This window comes from Belonocnema kinseyi, chromosome 8, assembly GCF_010883055.1.
Source record: "Belonocnema kinseyi isolate 2016_QV_RU_SX_M_011 chromosome 8, B_treatae_v1, whole genome shotgun sequence".
Lineage (NCBI taxonomy): Eukaryota > Metazoa > Arthropoda > Insecta > Hymenoptera > Cynipidae > Belonocnema > Belonocnema kinseyi.
Genome location: NC_046664.1, coordinates 52794443 through 52799805, shown reverse-complemented (window position 1 = coordinate 52799805; position 5363 = coordinate 52794443).

The window sequence follows — 5363 nt, the reverse complement described above, 5'->3', positions numbered from 1 at the left end:
AAATCAAATAATACATTTTTCGTTCAGAATTCACATTTTTGGTTAATTATCAACTAGTCAATTAAGAGATGAACTACTTTGTTAAAAATGAACTATTTCGGTTAAAGATTCATAATTTTACTTTGAAATTTATCTCTTTGTTTGAAGATCTTTTGTTCAAAGTGCATGTATTTTGTTGAAAGTGAATCTGATTGGTTAAGAATTCAAATATTTTCTAGAAAATTCATCTCTTTTGGATGAATTCAATTGGTTCTGATTGCAAAATAAAAATACTTTTTTATTAATGTATCAAATATTCCATTTTTCACTGAGAATTAATCTTTTTTTTTTGTTAAAAATTCTTTTTTTTTGTTTGTTGAAGATTCATCATTTAAGTAAGAAATTATTCATTTTCTTTGTTAAAAATCGAAGTATTTGGTTTAAAATAACTTTTTCGTTGAAAATTCTTTTCTAATTTTTTTTATTATTGAAGTTGAATTTTTTCAATAATCTTAGGGATTTTTCTTATGTATAACTTTGAAAAGAAATAAACCTTTAAAATAAATAGTTACTCGGAATTTTGATTTCCTATTAAAAATTCCCAGTGGGCACAAAATTTGGCGACGTCTCTACGACATCGTTACGACATTTTGACGACAACTTTACGAAAACCTATGTCCATGTTGTTACAGTGTCTTTACGATATTGTAAAGACATCGTCAGATCATACGACATATTTACGATATCATAAAGACGCTTTAATGACATGGACATAGGATGTCGTAAAGTTGTCGTAAAGATGTCGTAACGATGTCGTAAAGACGTCGCCAAATTTTGTGCCCACTGGGTTGTTTGTTGCGAAGAAAATTGAGGCACAGTTTCCTGTACAGAAAGGTGTATAGGATTCCTTACAGAAAGCCATCAAAGGAATCTTTGTAAGGATCCTGTACACGTATAGGTTCCTTTGGAGAAAGCCATCGCAGGTTCATGTATAGGATCCTGAACATGTTCTTGAATCTTGTACATAAACCCAAACCTAAATTGACTCTGTGAAAGAACCTGTACAGGATGATTCAAAGTTTAACTTTGTATGCAGGTTCATTTGTAGGATCATGAACAGTTGCGTTCGCAAAATTTATGTACAGGAACCGTTACGATTACCTGTATAAATCGTATGCAGTATCGTGTACAGGAACATTTTAGGGATCCTTCGAGGTACCTGTACATGAGTTTTCAGCTGGATAAAGCGAGGTTTTGGCTAAAACGTACTTCTTTTTCCAGGTCCACACAGAAGTGCATCTTCGCCAGCCTACAATGGGGCAGCTGCCAGTTCAACTCACTACCAAAACACAAACGTCGTTCTAAATGAGAACAACTGCCCTTATTATCAATTATACGGACCTCCACCGAGCTACGAAACGGTGATTGCACAGACGAGGGGGAAAATCTCGAGTCCAACGTCTCCCGATCATTCCCCATTACAATCAGCAGTGCTCCAAACTCCGAGCATCCCCCCATGTTTTGCCCATTCTTACAGTCCTTCCAGGGTCAACAGTGTCCTCGAAAATCCAAATTTTCGTGGAACTGAGGTCAATCCAAGTCAGCACGTCGAGGGTTTCAGCCCTTACCCTCACTTCGCCGGAACAACAAATGTCCTCAGAAGGCAGGACTTCTGCATTCTTCGAAGTCCCCTCAACCATGGAAGATTGTCTTCTGGTTCAGACCCTGAGAATTCACACCGGAGTGATAATTCGAGCCCAGAAAAGTATTCCATTCAGAGGATAGACTGCGCAAGCGGTTCCAGAGACCAGAGCCACTGCGAGGCCTGTGCAGAATCAGAGTCAATTATTAAAATGCAAGGTCGATCCGAGCCAAGGATCGAATGTCGAGTTCACCAAAAGTCGGAATTCTCCAGATCGTCCACAACGGTCACCATCCCCAGTGACCTGGATGAAGATCTCGAAAAATCTCAAAGGGGAGCTAAATTTAAAGGGGGAGAAAAATCTGAAAGGGGACAGTCTCCCAGGGTCCAGGGTGGATCTCTGAAGCTGTTCAGGAACAGCGATAGGAAGAACTTGTGCCCTAGGTTCTACGAGGCAGTAGATAACGAAATAAGTGCAAGAGAAAAAAATTTAATGGGAAAATTTTTGAGGGAGTCGGGTAGTGTTGAAAATTCTAGAGATTTAAATCCGGGAGATTTGAATTCTGTAAGAATTGCAACTACCAGCGGTACAACACGTTTAGTTGAACCTTCGAGGCATGACGTGCAGCAAAGTACGAGTTCTTCTCAATCGAATCCATCCAATAATGTGATATTAACTCCTTTTACTTCTAACGCCGTGAACAATTCGCCACTTCCGAGTAATTTTAACAAAAATGATCAACATCGCCTTCTTACCGCGCGTCAAGGGAGTACAAACTTGAATCTTGAAAGTAAATGTAAATTAGACAGGTCGAGGTCTCTCGACTGAACGTCGTTATGATATGAGTAGGAAGCAAACACTTTTCAGTGTCGTGTTTTTCTTGTGCATTCTATAGAGTACAATTGTGCAAAGGGTATCTTTTGCCAAGACAAGTGGAAGAAGGTCAGGGGACTTGGAACTTTGAATTTAAATTTTAAAATGGCCGATTCAATTTCCAATCTTGCAGACAGGTTATGCTAAGAGTGTTGAAATAAATTGATACAAAAATATCTCATTTTACACGAATTTTGGAAAAATCTAAACGTCCATAAATTTTCAAAATCCTAAAAATTTCTTCAAATTTGAGGAAATTTTTAATATATAAAATCTGGAAAATTTCTCTAAATGCCATTCTGCAATGAATATAAAGGGAAATGTATTTTTAGGAACTACACATTTTTTTTAATTCTAAAATTTGACTTATTTTCTAAAATTGCACTAAGTTTCTCAAATTTCAAAAAATTTTGAAATCCCTTAAACAATTAAAATTTTGAAATTGTTTGAACTAGTACAAGTTTTTAATTCTTTGAATTATTAAAATTTTAAAATTCTTAAAATTAAAATTTTAACAATTAAATTTTTTCAGTATATAGACATTTTTTTAATATTAGACTTTTCTGAAATACTTAAAATGTGTCATTTTACAATGAAAACAAAGACACATGATTTTGGATACACTGAGTTTTCGTAAATAACCAACATCATTAAAATGTGGCAAATTTGAAAAGTTTCAATATTTATGAAATTTTCAAAATTCATGACATTTTTGAAATTCTTGAAATGTGTTCTTCTACTTTGGAAATCAAGGGACATGTATTTTTGGATACTCTAAATTTCAGGCATATTATAAATAATTTTTTTAATTGCACAAAATTTCAAATATTTTACAAAAGTAAGTTCCTGAAATTGAAAATTTTTAAATGTTTAAAATAAAAATATTAGCAATTTAAATTATTTTTAAATTGTAGACTTTTTGAAAAAGTTTCAATATTTTTTTAAATCTTACAGAAAGTTTTAAATAGAAGATATTTTTAAAAGCCTAGAAATTTGAAAAAATGTAAGAAATTATTTTTTTTAGAAACTATCAATTCTTGAAGTTCATAAAATATGTGATTCTACACTCGTAATAAAGGAACACGTATTTTTGGATATCCTGAATTTCCATAAGTTTTCAACAATATCAATATTTAAAAAAAATGTTTTTTTCCAAAATTTTTTTAAATTTATAAAATTAAAAATGTTCTAAAATTTTGAAAATTTTTATAATTTCCCTAAATTTTCAAAATCTTGTTCATTTATATCATTTTAAAAATTCCAAAAATGATCATGATTTTGAAAAATTTGAAACTTTTAAAAATTCATGACATTTTTGAAATTCTTGAAATGTGACATTCTGCAATAGAAATATGTCATTTTACAGTGTCAATTGAGGGACGCGAAGCTTGACATAATAAATTCTGTTTAAATCTAATTTTGGAAAAAAATATTAAGTATATTTAAAAATTTGTTGTTAGACAATTTGTCAAATTTAAATATTTAGAAATTTCTAAAATTTCAAGAATATTCTAAAATTTCTAAACATGCTTAAATTAATTAGATTTTTTAAATGTCTTAATTTTCTAAAATTTTAAGAATTTTCAAAATGGGATCGCTTGGGTCATAAAGTTGTCGAAATAAAAAAAATCTGTATTTTTTGACAAAATTGATATAATCTGATGTACAGTTGTTTTAAATCGCTAGGAACTTTTTGGATTATTGAGTGATCAAAAGAAAATGTAAGATTTTAAAAAATGAATTTAAAAATGAAAAATGAATTTATTGAAAATGCCCATCTTTTGAAATATTGAAATTGATCTTTTTTTGACATATTGCTGATAATATACACTACATTTTCCATACATATTTTCTTCTGTCAAACCATTTAGTCATATTGGCAACATATTTTGTTCAAAAAATAAATTTTTTTGCGAAATACTAAAAATATGTCTTAGGCTAAATGCCAAATTATGAAATGAAATATTTCGTCATCAATTTATCCTTTTACACTATGAACCTCTCTGCATGATTTTAAATGTAATTGATCAAAAGAGTATTTAAAAAAGATTTATGTTTTAAAGGCAATTAAGTAAAAATTAGGATGTAAAGTTGGAAGTATTTAAATTTACTAGTCCTGACTTTAAAAAGGGTAAAATGAAGTACTTTAAATTCAAAATTTTAAAATAGTTAGTTTGTTTTGTTTGCAATTTTTTGAATTTGGAAGGATAACCTATCAGATATATTTTAAAACTTTAAAATAAAATATCCTATGAGAATGTATAAATGAGTTGAAAATTTATTAAAGTTTTAAACATTAATGAATTTTAATTCAAAAGCGCGAAATTTAAAGTATAAAATTTTTAAGATCATTAATTTTAATTCATTTTCAATTGAAAACCTTCATATTTATCAGAGAAGAAATTGAATGTTTAAATTTATATTTAAAAGCCAGATTGAAAATCATTTGAGATGTTATGTTTCAAAGTTTTAAACGATTGGAATTTCATTTGCCACATAAGGTGGAAAATGTTGTTTATTATTTTTTAATTTAGAAGCTTTTCGAAAACCTTCGAATTTACCAAGTCAAAAGTCAATACAACAATTTTATCTGAAGGAAAGGTTGTTTTTCTCATTTTTTTTATTTCCAAGTCCTCTAGAAACTTCAGCTATTTAAAAATAAACTATAGAATTTCGAAAATTGTCGTCCAGGGTCAGTTACGCTTCTTTGAGTGTGAACCCAAAGTTTCCGCATGCATTACCGAAAGATAGAATCCTCTTAAAAAGATCCTATTGTGCATTTAAATTAAAAGATTACGTCATAAGGGCGATCCACGACTCGTCCTCAAACCTTTCTCAGGACGAGATCGTACGTACAATCTGACTCCT